Below are 15,813 nucleotides of genomic sequence, written 5' to 3' on the forward strand. Positions count from 1 at the left end.
TTGATGATAGTTTAAATCAGCAAGCAGGAAACGTTGTTTTAAATCACTAATTTTAATCTTGGTTTGCAGTAGGTATTTGAGTTATTTTTCCTGAAGACAAATTGATTAACCCTTCAAAAATGAAGAAAATATTCTCCTTGCACTTGGAAAAGAGGCAACTGCTGTCAAAAGTTGGGGTTTAGCACGTCCCCAAACTCTAGTTCCAGGTGCTCAGACAGTGACTTCCACCAGTTCAGTGATTTCACTTCCTCTAAAAATTCAGGAGCAAACCCTATACTGCTTAATGTTCACTTTTTTAATTTAATGTCGATTATTTGAATAGACTGTAGGAAGTTTAGGCCTTAAGGAAGGTGCCATAATTTCAGAGGTTTATTTTCAAACAGATGTATTGAATTTAAATACAAAAATCCAAATGAAATAAAAATCTGATTTCTTTTTTTAAACCTAGATTTTTGTCCACTCTGCCGGTGGGGCTTTGGAAACCAGCCAGGAATGAGTGTGCACATGTAAGTCAAAGAATTGTTATAGTTGTTGATGTTTAAAATAAGTGGGGAAAAGAAAAGAGGGTGGTTGAGGGATCTAAAAAGCCACTGGTCCTTTAATGAAAGGAGACCAGTCTTTATGCAACCTGGACATTAAAGGCTGGAATTCCTGTCTGAAAAATTGGCTCTGATCTCTCCCACCTGTTATGGGAGTGACAAGGTGGTGAGCTATTCTCTTTTCTTGGACCAAGTTCTGTTGGAGAAAGGTCCAAGGTTTTGAACTACACACAGCTCTTCTCCAGGTCCGGGGAAAGAAATCGGAGGGTTTGCACTCAGTCTGAGTTGGGACAGATCGCTCAGCACAGGGTTAGACTGGTGCAAAAGGGGTTTCAAGGGGCCCTTACGATTTTGCAGGCAGGTGTCTATTATGAGAGTGGCTTGTAGCCAGGGGGAGTTTGGCTCATGCTTCCTGGATCGATCCCAGGCTTTGAAATTCAGCAGGGAAGAATTGTGGGGAGAGGAGCTTTGCACAGACCAGGCCTGGGGTTCTGCGTGTTAGGAGCTGTCATTGCAGAAGGAGCTGTCAGGCCTTGGGCCGGTGGGGTGTGTGGTAGGAGTGCCACCTTTGATTATCGTGATGTGAGACCTGCTGGTGGTGGTGTCTGCTGACGTGACCCTGGGATTGTGACCAGGGCAAGTGAGAGAAGAGGGGCTGATGCAGAACCATCTGCTTCTGAGCTGCTGGTTCTCTTGGAGCTTTAAGGGGAGTTTGAATCCCATCGCAGGTCTAGGCTGCATGCCCAGGTTTGCTCCTGGAGTCTGTCCTGAGTGCCATGGTGGATGTTATAGTAGCTTAAAAGCCCTGATTGCGTGTATTAAATTTCCGGAGACAGCATGCAGGGCTCAGTGAGGTCTCCTGGCATTGCTTTTAACTTCAGACTACAGACTCCAAGGAGGTCTGTGCACAGATGGTTGCGAAAGGACCATTGAACAATCTCTGGTCCCGAGTGTCTGCTTGGAAACGCTGTGGGTGGACGAAGAGATGAGGCAAAAGATCGCAAGGCTGACTTTCCAGATCCGTACTGCGGCACTGCTGAGCCTGGCTGCCTCTACTAATCCTTTTGCCAATCCATTTTAATCTAGTTCATTCATTCATGTTACTCATGCCCCGTGCCTCAGTTTCCCCACTGGCAAAAAACCCCACCTTTATGTAGGACGTGAGGGTAGATCAGGTAAAGTTTGCACTTTGCTTTGGAAAAGCTCATTGCCAGGATTCTGAATTTCCGTTCTATCTCTGAATGCCGAAAGCATGTTCTGTGCTGCCTGCAAAACAAGTTAAAGACACGATAGGTGCCCTGGAAAGTGTAATTTAAATTGCCTGTTTTCTCCAGACCGGAGGAGCTCTGTGGCGCTTGACGTCTTGTCGCTTCCACCAACAGAAGTTGGTCCAATAAAAGATATTACTTCCCCCATCTTGTCTCTCTTTTTAAAATTACTGCCCCTTTCTATTCCAGCAGGACTTTCAGATGTTAACATAAGAACGGCCAGACTGGATCAGACCAAAGGTCCATCTAGCCCAGAATCCTGTCTTCCGACAGTGGCCAATGCCAGGTGCCCCAGAGGGAATGAACAGAACAGGTAATGATCAAGTGATCCAGCCCCTGTCACCCATTCCCAGCGTCTGGCAAACAGAGGCTAGGGACACAATCCCTGCCCATCCTAGCTAATAGCCATCGATGGACCTAGCCTCCATGAATCATATACAAATATTTCTGAATTTACACAGCTTTTATTCTGTTTTTAGGGTTTTTCTTAGTGGGAGGTGTCCAGCACTGTGTCCACTCTTGTGATTTTAATCATGAGTTTCATGATATTTTGTGGGTGGGAGTTAAGCCCCCAGCTCCTGGAGTCAGGTGATTGTGAGAAGCTTAGCTTTCATTATATATAAAATGTGTGTGTGTTTATATATAGACACACACAGACAGACACAAAGACCTACACACACACACATATAGTTACACAGATATACATACATACATACACACACGCATCCCAAAGATATACATATATTCACACACACACACACATATATACATACACACACACTATCATAGAATCATAGAATATCAGGGTTGGAAGGGACCTCAGGAGGTATCTAGTTTAACCGCCTCCTCAAAGCAGGACCAATCCCCAGACATATTTTTGCCCCAGATCCCTAAATGGCCCTCAAGGATTGAACTCTCAACCAGGCCAATGCTCAAACCACTGAGCTATCCCTCCCCGGTGTGTGTCTGTGTGTGCACGTGCGCACACATAGACACAGACATACAAACACACATATACACACAGATAGACACACACACACAGGCACACACAGATACGCACACAGACGCGATACACACACACAGACACACATCCTGACACGCACGCACACAGACACGCACACACACATAGGCGCGTGCGCGCGCACACACAAAACACACACACACACAGAGATACACGCGCACGCAGACACGCGCGTGTGCACAGACACCCGCACAGATATGAATACGCACAGACACGCGCACACACACGCACACAGACAGATACACGCGCACAGGCACACAGACAGATACATGCACACATACACACACAGATACGTGCACACGCACACAGATACACGCACACACACGCACACAGATATGCGTGCACACGCACACAGAGATACGCGCACACACAGACTCACGCACAGATACGCACACACACATGCACATGCATACAGATACACACACACACACACACACACACAGATATATAGTGTCTTAATCCTCATGTGGCAGAGAACAGCCTGAACATGGGACTCACCTGATCAGAGAGCAGAAGGCAAAGAAGAACCCAAACTGATTCTTTTTGTAATGTCTTGATTTTTGGCGCCCGACTAAGGATTTTTGGAACTTAGCCTTGGCAACGCTGTGACTTAAGAACTGCCCAAAGCATCTCACCAGGCATTCTGGCTTATCTGCCGATAGAATCCTGCAAGCAGGGACGATCTCCAAGCCGTGGCTGTTTTGTGTAGGGAGGCTCTGGCTTTTCCGTGTCCACACGGGGGTTATTTCCCTTTCTTAGCATGCAAGGAAATTCAGCCCTGTTGCCGTTTCCGTTTGCAGGAACGACAACGGGGGTAGCTGAGCTGTACAGTTGTTGTCTTACTGGTTTTGGACCCGCTGGGCTGTCACCTCTTGGAATTTCATTGTTCCCATTAGGGCTGCCCGTCTGGCCCTAACGCCTCGCTAGCTGAGCGCCATTCCCTGCTGCCCTCCTCCTGTGTGCCTGCGAGGGGGGTGAAGTCACTGCTGCTGCCAGAGGGGTTTCCTGGGAGGGGAGAGGGAACACCAGAGAGCGGAGCATGTTGATGGGGGTGGAGTTGCTCCCTGCGGGGCTGCAGATCCAGGAGCATCGCACGTCCTGTGTTGGCAGCGTTCGTGAGAACAGCGCAGAGCTCCGAGGGCTCTCTGACGGCGGCCACTGAAAAATTCCGGGCGGGGTTGTGGGATTTTTTAAAAAGGTCCCAAAACGATGGGCTTTGGATGGCATTATGGGATGGAGACCGTTGCATGCTGGGAACTTGACCCCTAGCTCCCAGAGATCCCTGGGGACGTCATTTCCGTCCCACGACACACAGGGAAAAGTTCCCTGAAGGCCGTGTGCCGGCTGGCAACGCATGGCACGTGTGGATCCCTACCCATGATGCACTGGGCTTCGCATTGACACAAACGCTGCTGCCGAGTACGCGCAGCGCCGAGTCCAGAGCCGAGCGTGTCGGCGCATGAGCGATACACGTGCTGGATGCCCACGTGGATCGTCTCTGCCGATGTTTGTAGTGGAGACATGGCTGTTGGTGTTCCTGTCTGTGCGTTGTTGGGGGAGAAGGGGAGGCAGATGTTGCATGCTCTGTGCTGCTGTTAAAATCCTCCTTTTCAGTCTAATTTTCCTGGCCTCTCTCTATTCCAGCCATTGCGATAGCTCCCCTCAGAGCCTCTGAGCGCAGGTTTGCCTGCTCAGCCACTCATGTGTCTCTTGCCCGTTGCTTGGAGCGTGCGCTGAGACATCGGAGTCTTTTTGCAACATGGTTTTTCCTTTCCTCCGCTGGCGAGGACTCGTTAGGAACCTCTGGCTTCACTGTCAGGGCCCCCAACTTTAAGGGTCAAATGCTGTCTCCCTCCTGGAACTTACACCCTGGGGTTCCTGGTGACCCCCATTTCTCTCCAGCGTCTGCTCCTCGCTGAACGCCTGTGCGCAGAGCCGCTCCACCTGGACGCCCTCACGAGGCTGAGAGGGCAGAGGGTCGGGCTGAGAGCCCGAAGGGGGTCGCCCGCAGGGGGAAGGGAGAGGAGGCCCACAGCCCTGACTGGGCTCTCCATAGCGAGGAACCTGAGCTGAGACGTCTGTGCCCCAGACATGCCAAACCCACGGAAAAAATGCAGAAATTGGGCTTGTTTTTGGCTTCATTGGCTTGTGAGTTGCTTGTTGGCTCGTGTTTGGCTTGTAGCTTTTTGCTTGTTTGGCTTGTAGCTTGTTCCTTCTTTTTTTTTGATGGGCTCCCAGCAAGCAGGGGCAAGGGGGGGAGAGAGTCGGGTGCACAGCGGGCCCACCACAGTCCCAGCCTGCACGCCGGGGGGATCTAATCACAGAGTGTTGGGGGTCTCAGGGTTTGGCTTGTTTTGAAATGGGATTAGCTTGATTTTTGGCTTCTTGTGAAAGTCGGGGGTCTTATTTACCACGTGAAAGGTGGCAACTGTGCTGTGCCCCTGGGAGCGCAGGTAGCCCAGGCCTCCTGGGTGCCAGCAGAGGAGAAGTGACAAAAATGCATCTCAGCCGCTGCTGGCCATCCTGGCTAGCTGTAGGGCACATGCAGCAGGGGAGTGGGTGACAGAGCCTTCATCAGTAGCATGCCCTGGTGGGGGTGGTGCTCGGGGGGGCAGGTTAGTCACTCTGCCAGCAAGGCTGGAGGATATGGGGGATTAGCACTATGGTATAAATGTCTGCCTGACCCATAGCTCAGCGAGCTCGTGTGGTTCTGGAGTGCTGCATGAGTGCAATCAATCCCAGGGCAGTGGCTGGAGAGGAGACCAGGAAAAGTGGGTTTTGTGAAGGGACTTGGAGGAGTCCAGGGAGGTGCCTGCCATGTGAGTGGGACCGTCCCACACCCGTGGGGTTGGCATGAAATAGATGCAAAGCCAGGAGTGGGAGGTGGCGGCCAAGGAGACAGGGCGTGCAGGAGAAGCCGGAGGTGCAGGGGGTGAGCTGAGATGGGGAGTCCCTATCTGTACAGAGCCGTGGGGGAGAAGGCTGGTGTCGGCGCACAGGAAAGGTGTGGGGCTGTATATCAATGACATAAGGACCCACCCACCCCAGTGCGTTAATTCTGTGTCTTTGTGTTGGTGTTAGTGTTACGAGGGGTGGGCGGGTCTTGCAAATCACCTGAAACCGTGCTGCGTAATTTACGGGCAGCCCTGTGAGTGGATGCAGGGGCCCGAGGGGTGCCGGGGGGGACGGACAGCGTGAGCTGGGGGAAGAGCGTTTGGGAGAAGATGGTGCCAGGGGAGGAGGTTCCGAGGGTCCTGGGGAGCATTGAGCAAGGCTGGTGAAGGGAAGAGGGTCCCAGGAGTTGGCCATGCCTGGCTGGTGGGGGACAGAGGCGGTGAGGGGTCAGTGTGTGCTTCGGTCCAGTACTTCCCATTCCTCTGATACCAGCACACAGACTTGCCATTTATTGAAGAAACGTGCAGCCGTGATCCCCGCCCCCACGCCTGCAGCAGGACAGAGCAGCCTCTCGGATGGGAGCAGACCGGGCCCGGCAGCGCCGCGGGAGAACAGTGAGTTAAGGATCGTCTAATAGCATTGTGTGTCTGCCGTCTGTGGGGTGCGGAGCTGGGGCAGAGGCAGCGGGAGCCCTCTATCGAGGACAGCCGGGATTGCAGCTCCTGCGTGGCTACGTTTGAAGAGCTCGGCAAGCAGGCGCTGTCCGGACGCAGGGAAAGCTGGTCGGACGGGAGGGGCAGAAGCGGAGCATCAGGGAGGGTTCTCGGGGGAGCGGCTGCTCTCTCCTGGAGGGAGGGACTCACCGGGAGGGGAGAAGGGAGGAGTATGAGCAAGGCAGGGTCACCTGTAGCTGCTCTTCCTTCAGAGGGAGGAAGGGGAAGTCAAAGTGGGATACGCCTATTTCTCAGCCGTCCTGTTGCCAGAACACTCTGCTGCTAGCCACCTGCTCCAAGCACCACAGAATGCTCACAAGCCTCTGGGAAGCAGCAGGTAGAGGCATGTTGTCTGCTGTACAGGCAGGGAAACTGAGGCACGGTGACTTGGTGATGGAGCTGGGAATAGAACGCAGGAGTCCAGGAGCATGAAAGGGATCGTTAATAATGTAGATGATCATAATTTCCGTAGCGCTTTGCATGTTCAAAGCACTTTGCAGACATTAACTAATTAGTCCTCAGACACCCCTGTGAGGAAGGTAGGTTTGTATCCTTGTTATACAGATGGGGAAACCGAGGCACACACTTGCCCGAGGTGAGTCAATCAGGTGAGTCAGTGGCAGAATCCATACACTTACATCTGTTTTTTTAGTCTGCACATTTCCACGTATGACTGATAGGCAGATTTGATTATTTAATTATTATTTAGTTCCTTATGGTGGGCCTGGGAATGTTAGGCCCGGGACCATGACTGAGGAATGTAGTAGTATGATTGAGCCTTAGAGGCACTCCCAAATAATTAATATATATGAATTATGTGGATATGACATATATATTTGTAGTGTGTATGGGCATATATGTATAGTACGTATGTGTGCATATGACACCACCTTATAACCATGTTTTTCCAGTCTGGTGTTGTACTTTGGCCCTTTTACTTTGGTGACACAGATAGAAACACACTCCTGTTAGGGCAATTTCAGTTATTACCTGTTTTATTAGTAGTAGTAGGCTGAGTGTTTTGAAATACTGGGATAGGGATTGTGATGGTGTGTCCCACAGTGCTATGTATATGAGAAGAAAAACAGAAATTTGGAGTAGTGACACTACCACTGAGGCCTTTATATATAACTATATTGTAATTAGTTACTAGCCAGGACTGTCCATTCATGTTATAGGTTATCCTTACTGCTGGTTGTCACCCTCTGGTAAGCTTCACTGGGCAGGAAATAGAAGTGGCTAACTTCGCTGTTCCATTGGTTGCATGGCTTTGCGATACACCAGTAGTTGACATAGATCCAGTTGTTTCTTATGGCTGCTGTTTTCCAGATAACCTACAGAATGGACAGTAACCAATGTATCGAATAGCGCTGTGTCAGGATGTAGTATTGTACCCAGACACTGAACACGATTGTTTTGAATAACATGTGCCTCAGTTAGGATGCAGTGTCACTGACCCAAATTATGACTGGTACTAACAGGCCATTTGTTTACCCCATTTGTAATTACTATGTAACTTTTTGTTTGTTTACCACTTTGTTTTTTCCTTGCCTTTCCTTGTTTGCTGCCATTTGTTTGTTTGTTTTTTACCTGTGTGTTGGTTAAACAGTTTAGCAAGGTTATGCACATTGTCAATGTTGTACAGCAATAATACAACAGTACAATGCTAACACAGTAGTACAGCAATAATACAATTGTTTTGACACAGTAACCAAGTTGAAATTAAATGACGGCTTATCCTGGTCCAGCTAGTGGTTTTTAGCTGATTGTTAACTTAATTGTTCATCTATGGTAGATCGAGGTGTGTTTGACCAGTCTCTTATTTATAAAGCACTTCAGTAGGCAAAACAAATCAGGCTCCTGAAAGGGGCACAGTAGTCTGGAAAGGTTGAGAGCCACTGCCTTAGCCCAAACAGGACGCGGGCAGAGAGCAGTAAGGTACGTAGCAGATGTTGGCGGAAGTGGCCCAAGGATGGGACTAGAGCCCTGCGCCGGACTGTTTTTTAATCCTGCTCCGGTCCTGCCCCGCAAGACCCACTCCTGCCCGCTCCCGTATCATTTCTTGCGTTTTTATCCTGCTCCCACCTTCAAAAAACCCCAGTTACTGTTGACCTGAATTTATGGGCTAGTTTATTACGGCTCAACAGTGATCTGACCAGAAGATATTTTAGGTTCTTGTCCGAATTCAGGCTCCAGGATTAGAGAACTCAGCAAGTTCAATGTCATGAGCGGCCCCTTGGGGTGTGTGGCAAGGACACTTATACTGAGGACAATACCAACATTTCAAGATCTTTATCAAAACGAATGAAAGAATAATCAAAGATACAAAACACAGAGTCACAAAGAAGTAAACAATTCTATGGTCCCTGGTGGTAAAATTTCTATTCTAAAAGACTATTTAAACTAGCATCCTCACACCCTTCCCTGGAGACCCGGTAGTGAGAGACAGGACCAGCCTCGGCTCTGGCATGTCCAATGAATTCGATGGTCCAGGCTCCCCAAGTTGGCAAAGATCAGGTTGGAGGATGGAGTAGCTAAGCTATATTGCCAAAGCTAAGCTAAAAGCTTAACAGAAGATAGAAAGAGCGACCCCCTTTGCATAGTTGATTGCCCTCTTATAGGGTCCTGACACTGCCCTGAATATTCATATCCGTGCCCAGCCTACCATGCCCAAATCTTATTTCCTCACCCAGACAAATTTTCGGGTACACTTACTAGATAGGCTAACATATTATAACATACATTCATACATATTAATATTGATTACCTCATTCCCGAAACCTTTGCCTTTGGCATAAATCATGACTTCCATGTTTTGCGGTGTACCTTGTGGTTACCGTTCTGTTCCAGACCCATGGTAAACACATTCAGTTCTCTGTTCGGTTCTCCATTCAGTTACCGGAAGACAAAAGGGGTAGGCCTTTCTCTATGCTAGGGATGTAAATACTGTAGAGTTTTAAAAAAGTAACCGTTTAAGTTATTAAAATTGTATTGTTTGATGGAGGGTAGGCACTTATACGACTACCGGACACCCTTGGAGGCCCTTGCCTTCCAAAAGGGTGGCTTTGTAAATTTAAACACAAACACAACAAGGAGTCTGGTGGCACCTTAAAGACTAACAGATTTATTTGGGCATAAGCTTTCGTGAGTTAAAACCTCACTTCTTCGGGTGCAACCGAAGAAGTGAGGTTTTAACTCACGAAAGCTTATGCCCAAATAAATCTGTTAGTCTTTAAGGTGCCACCAGACTCCTTGTTGTTTTTGTAGATACAGACTAACACGGCTACCCCCTGATACTTTGTAAATTTAGTATCAGGTGTTCTTGAACGAGGGTCCTTGGACATTTGGGACTTCACTTTGTTTTGACGTTTGGAGAAGGTTTGCTTGAGGCACATTAAGATCCATTTGAGAACTGGAACTTTGTTCCTTGAAGGGGATGGTGTCCTAGCTCTGGAAGCCTTTGGTGGCTTTGGAGGAGAACCGTCAGGACTCCCAGTTGCTTTCTCCCCAGCTTGCGAAAGCCCTGTTGTACTTGTAGCAATGGACACCATCTTTGGTTGCTTGGTGGGGGCCGTTTTCCCCATCCCATCCTGCGTCTTGCTCCTGTCTGCTGGAAGGAGCCACACCACTGGCATCTTGTTATGGTTGGATGACGCTGAGGAGTCTCCTGGAGTCCATCGCTGTGGAATTCCAGGGGATCTTCTGGGCAAGTCAGCACCTACAGAGCCAGCTGGTCTCTTCCGTCGAAGCTTACTTCTTGCAGACTCTGATTGGCAGCTGGTCCTTGGAGAGCTTTGAATTCACAGTTCCAATGAATCCATGTGGAGCCGTGATGTCTCGTAGACCATGCAGCTCAGCAGATACTTGTGTCTCCTCCTGAGTTTTCTGACCCTTCATCTTTCCTGGATGTGCCTTGCGGCACAGCTGGCAGACTGAGACCTGGCCTGCCAAGAGGCGGGAGCTGCTCAACATTTCCATCAGGTGCTTGATCTGCAGGTCGTGCACAGCCTGCCCAGCAACGAGAGAGTCAAGGATGGATCTTGTCAGCTGCCCAGAGCCTGGTGCCTCTGGGGAAACCTGGTGGCATTGGATCCTGAGAAGATCTGCCCTGCCCTCACCTGCCTGTGCCCCTGGCCTCAGGCAGGAGCCTTCTCCCAAGTTAACCTTCCTCTCCATGTGCAGTTCTAGCTTCTCTTCAGTCCCTTTGGTGCCACTCACACTGGTAAGGGGCTTTCTCAACTCGCTCTTATAAATGTCGAGTGTCACTGCGAGCGTCTTCTCTGTTACTGCGGTTCCCGGAGGTGGCGATGTCAGATCCACTCCTGCTCGCAGAGTGCAGCGATCTGGGTTAATCTGGTTTCCTGCTGCGCCATCACTCCTGCCCGTCTCCATGGTGGTATCTTCCACTGGTGTTGGAGGACGTGTGGAACAAGAGGAGCTTGTGCTTTGCTTCCCTGTCTGCAATGTGCTGCGATGGTCTGGGGTTTCTTTCCCTTTCGATGCTGCTGCCCCAGGATGCTTCCAGGAGTAAGACCTGGCCATTTGCTGCCTTCTGTCGGTGGGTAGGACATGGACATCCTCCAGCCACCTCTGACTGGGGGCCCTTAGAGGCAACTGACTAGACCGAGCCTTCTTGGAACGCAGCTGAAACGGTGACCGGTACGGAGTCACGATGCCTCCGCACGTAGGATGAGAGAGCCGGCCTCTCTCCTCTGGGGAAGGAAACATGAACCTCCTCAGGGAATCCTGGATCCTTATGGGCAGTTCCCATCTTTGCTGCACTTGCATCTTTGTAATGTGGAACTCCAGCTGCTTTTTAACATCCCTCCCAAGGAAGAGCAGCTCCCCAAGGATGGGAACCACCTCAACCTCGGGCTTTGCCTTCAGGGAGGACAGCTTGGGAACTGGGGGTAGGAAAGCCTGCAGGGATTTCCACTGGGCATCCGGCAAACCCCACTCCTGCTGCAGCTTCTTCCGCTGCATGTGCCAGTCCAAGTTCTCCCTGACCCCATCGAGCAGGAAATCTGTCTCCATCTCACTGAACTCCACACCAGCTCCCCTGGCTGGGTCGGCGTGAGGCAGCTTTGCCGGGGGCTCTGGGTCCAGGGTGAGCAGCCCCCACTGCATGACGAGATGCTTATGCCTTATGTGGCATTCGATAGGGTGGGCAGGCTGTTGTCCCATCATTGGCAATGCCGCTGTCCTGGGCTTGCCTGGCTCCCTAGGGGGGCGGAGTGGCCAGGCAGGGCAGTCTCTCTCAGGAGGGGAGCATCTCTGTGTGACTCTCTCACCATCTTAGGAAACGCCTTCATTTGGATCTCCGAGCATTTCTGAGCCCCGTGTTCCTGCAGCTTGACCACCGCCGTGGGCACAAGCCTGGCCAGGATGGCATCAGGGGATGCCATGATCCTGTGGGCCTTTTGGAGCAGGGATCCCGAGGGGCACACACATGGTTCCTGGATCTCCTGTGCACGCTGAGGGCCGTCATCAGATCTCAGAGGCATTGGGACCTTTGCTGTAAATCCACATTTGGGCCGATCTGTGTTGAATTCCCATTGCTGCTTGTTGTCCCGCTCCCCCAGCAATGGCTCCCCCGGGATAGGGGTTTGTGGAGCTGGAGGCAGAAGAGCTGTGTGGGGTTTCTGGGGGGTGAGGGGTAAGCCCTGCTCGTGCTGGAGTCTCTTTGAGTGCACATGACAGTCCAGCTCCTCCCGGACTTCATTGCTTAGGAAAGGGCCCCTGCTCATGTTGAGCTTCACCCTGGGGTCTCTGTCCGGTGGGCGCAGAGCAGGGGCGTTAGGGATCACCTTGGCGAGCGACTCAGTGGATAGGGTAGGTGCCCCCAGTTGGCTCTGCAGATGCTTCTGTCGGATGTTGAAGTCTGAGCCATGGGCTGACGTCTGGTCCAGACCCATGGTCTGCTCTTGCCGGTCTTGTCTGCTGTGGGCAGGAGGCCTGGGGAGAGGCTGGGCTTGGATGGGATGAGTGGATCCTTCCCAGCCCGCAACAGGCATGATCTCCCGTGTGTGGCAGAAGGGCCCTGACCGAGTCACAGAGGCTTCTCCCAGGGAAAAGGAGCTGGGACTCCAGAGGGAAGAGGGGATGGATTCCATAGAGGAATAGGAGAACTGGCTCGCCGCAGATGTCGTCACACTCGGCCTGTGGGAGAGAGCAGACAGGGACAGATGGGACATGGCCCTGCTGAGCTAAGGCGCGGCTTGGGCACAGCCTTCCAACAGTAGTGCAATGGGGCAGTGCCTAGGCATGCATGGCACACCACACTCTGACACAAGGACATCAACTGGCTAACAGTGGACTGAGAGGGGGAACTGGCACTCATTTTATCTATAACGATAACCCCTTCGTCACACGCACATGTGCAGCACCTAGCACAATGGGGCCTTGAGCATGACTGGGGACCTAGTGCTATTTTAATAGAAAGATTAGCTAACAAAAATTGGTCTGGGTGAGGAAGATGTGAGCATGTGTGTGTAACCCTTGCCAGAGCATGTTGTGAAGGCCAAGACCATAAACAGGGTTCAAAAAAGAACTTTACAGCAGATTCCAGGCCAGGGACCCTCAACCCAGCAGTTCTGGGCTTTCCTCTCCCAGCCTTCACTGCTACTTCCCTGGACTGCTTCCTACTACTCCTGGTTCCCCTCCTTGCTCTGGGTGCACCAGCTCCAAACACGTCCCCCTCTTCCCAGGGAGGGGCTGCCCTTTCCCAGCAGCAGCCCCTGTCTATTGCCAGCTTCCTGGCTTTATAGGCCCCACCTATTCCTGCCCAGCTGAGCCTGCTTGCAATCAATTCCCTGCTCCCTGGCTCTTCCTCCAGGGACACCATGTAGAGTTAATGGGTCTGCCTGGCCACCTTAGCCCCTTCCAGTCCTCTGTGGGATGGACACCCCATCACAGGGTGTCATCTGATTGCTGTTTCTTTCAAACACAGCAGGGAGCAGGGGCAGGTTCTAGACAGTCGCCTGCTGGGAGATATTGCCGGACAGAAGGATTTGATCCTACTCACAACCCCAGCTTGTGGTCTCTGCATTTAATTTCTAATAATCCCTCACCTCACTTTCACTGGTATCTCACCTTGGAAGCTAAAGCCTCTTAGTGGCTTTTTCCCTCTTATTTTAGGATCCTGGAGTGTCTGGTTTTCCCTGCTCCCTCCTCTCTCCATTCACTATCCCCTCCCACCCAGCCCCCAGTGTGGTGCCCCCCGGTCAGTTGCCTTACGGTATCAGAACTTCATCCCGGTATCTGGCCACCTACTCCATCCTCCTCTCAACGATCCTGAGGTTGTGAGCCACGGTGCGCTTCTTCAGGGGCACGCGGGAGCTGTGGAACAGAGAGAGCAGATAGCTGAGTGCAGGCCCTGCCCTCAGGCCCTCTTTTACCCAGAGGTGCGGCACTGAAAGGCTCCCTGTCCCATTCTTCACTAAGGCAGCCTCCTCCCCAGCAATACCCGGGCCTTGGATGGTCTGGTTTTGGGTTAGCTGGATTGTTAGGTGACCCCTGTCTAGTGCAGAGAAGGGGAGAGTGTATCCTGCTGGCAGCGTGTGTGTCATGTCCCTTCTGCAGAAGCTAATCAACATATAGGATAACGGCCTACTACAGCTACCAACTAATGCAGCTCCCTCTTTAGCTCTAAGGAGTGCTTTATGCCCCAGAGCTTAAGGTCCAGGGTTCAAATCCCGCTGGGAACCCGTGCTGTGGGACTGGAGGAGGGGCCATTACGCAGGTACTGCCGGATCCCTTTCACCCTACTCACCGTACCAGAAAGGCCAGCCTTCCTCCCTGAACTCTCCACCTCACCTCCCTGGTGTGCACAGGGCTGCTCCCAGGAAACATGTTCTCCCCCTCTTGGGAGGGGAGGATGGTCCAGTCCAGTCGACACAATCTACCGCCGCCCCCCCAGGTTAAATGAGCTGCATGATGCTCGAGGAAGGGAATGACCCACTGTGCGATGCATGGGGGTGGATTAGAGATGGCAACTTCTGCTGGGTGGGGATGAATTGCATGATTCTAAGGAGAATAGTTGCTTGCCTGGTCTATAGGTCGGGGCAGGGGAGGGATTACTAGGGCTACTGCCCCTGGTGGGGGATGAGCTGCATGACGCGAGAGGAGGGGACTGACCCACTGCAGACTTATGGAGGGGGGCATTGCTTACCATGTCTCTCCTGCTGACGCAGATCATACCCCAGTCCCACTCGTCAGACTCCTTTGCCCCACCGTGGCCCCTGCGGAAGTTCTACCAGGGGGAGCCGCTGGCTCTGGGCGGAAAGTTTCTCCAAAAGTTTGTCTTTGGGAAAGAGCTGTTTGTCTATGCAAAAAAGCAGTTTGTCTGTGAATGACGTTTCTGAATGTCTAATGTCTCAGAAGTGACTCTGAAATGAGATCAAGCACAGAAAGATCTCATTGGTCAGGAAAATGTTTCTCAGGAGCAGATTAAAGTGGATGGTCAGATTAAAGCCCTGTCTGAGGAAGGAAAGGGGGGAGTTTTGATGGGCGATGGATTGTTGGCTAGTACAGCTTGTAGAACTAAACCTGGAAAGGTAACAGTGATTCGCTGGAAGTAGCTCAGTGCAGTGTGAAGAGCAGCAGTTTCTCTGTTGGGAGTGGCAATGTGCCTGAGAAGGAAGCTGCCCCACTCGCCCAGTACTTGTCTGTAACCAGCCCCGTGTGCTGGGACAAGGGAGAGGAAGGAGGGAAAGTCTGGATGAGCCTAGGCTGCCTTGTGAGCGGATGGCTTTGTCTAGTCAGCAGTTTGGGAAGGCCAGGAGAGTGGAAGATGAGTGTCCCTGTACCTTACCTGTTAGGAGGGCCCTGCCTCCATCAGAGCAGCGGGTGCCTATTCCCGGCCTGCGCAGTGCGGACAGGAGCCGTCATAGCAACTAAAGGAGGGAGAGGAAAAGAGAGAGAAGGAGGGGAAAAGAACGAAGAGTCTCACATTTAGGATGAGAACAACTGGGATTCAGGACTCCTGGGTTCTCTCCCTGGCTCTGGGAGGGGAGTGGGGTATGGGGTATAGTGGTTAGAGGAGAGGGAGACTGGGAGACAGGACTCCTGGGTTCTCTCTATGGCTTTGGGAGGGGAGTGGAGTCTAGTGGGTTAGAGCAGGGGCACTGGGAGCCAGGACTCCTGGGTTCTCTCCTGGCTCTGGGAGGGAAATGGGGGTCTATGGTTAGAGCGGGGGGGAGGGGTATGCACAGAGGCAGTTTTTCACAGGAAACCTTCCCCCTCCCATCTCCGCCTTCCCCCTTGCTTGCGGATCTCTCCCAGGCCTATGGTGGGAGGGCATCAGAGATGGTGACCCTCCCAGCCTCCGTCTGCCGCAGCTAGGGTGACCAGACAGCAAATATGAAAAATCGGGATGG

General features: G+C 51.7%; 2 long non-coding RNA genes across 2 annotated transcripts; one reads left to right on the forward strand and one right to left on the reverse strand.

Moving 5' to 3' along the window:
• Positions 1-401: 401 nt before the first annotated feature.
• Positions 402-6,523, forward strand: LOC135977552 (uncharacterized). The gene is made up of 3 exons (XR_010595000.1): positions 402-506; positions 1,997-2,120; positions 6,216-6,523. It is a non-coding gene; the product is annotated as an uncharacterized LOC135977552 (long non-coding RNA).
• Positions 6,524-12,476: 5,953 nt separating this feature from the next.
• Positions 12,477-15,469, reverse strand: LOC135977536 (uncharacterized). Its single transcript, XR_010594994.1, has 3 exons — positions 15,249-15,469; positions 13,673-13,774; positions 12,477-12,595 (listed from the first exon to the last, which is right to left on the reverse strand). It is a non-coding gene; the product is annotated as an uncharacterized LOC135977536 (long non-coding RNA).
• Between the last annotated feature and the right edge of the window lie 344 nt (positions 15,470-15,813).

Source organism: Chrysemys picta, unplaced genomic scaffold (genome assembly GCF_011386835.1).
Source record: "Chrysemys picta bellii isolate R12L10 unplaced genomic scaffold, ASM1138683v2 scaf3, whole genome shotgun sequence".
NCBI classification, from domain to species: domain Eukaryota; kingdom Metazoa; phylum Chordata; order Testudines; family Emydidae; genus Chrysemys; species Chrysemys picta.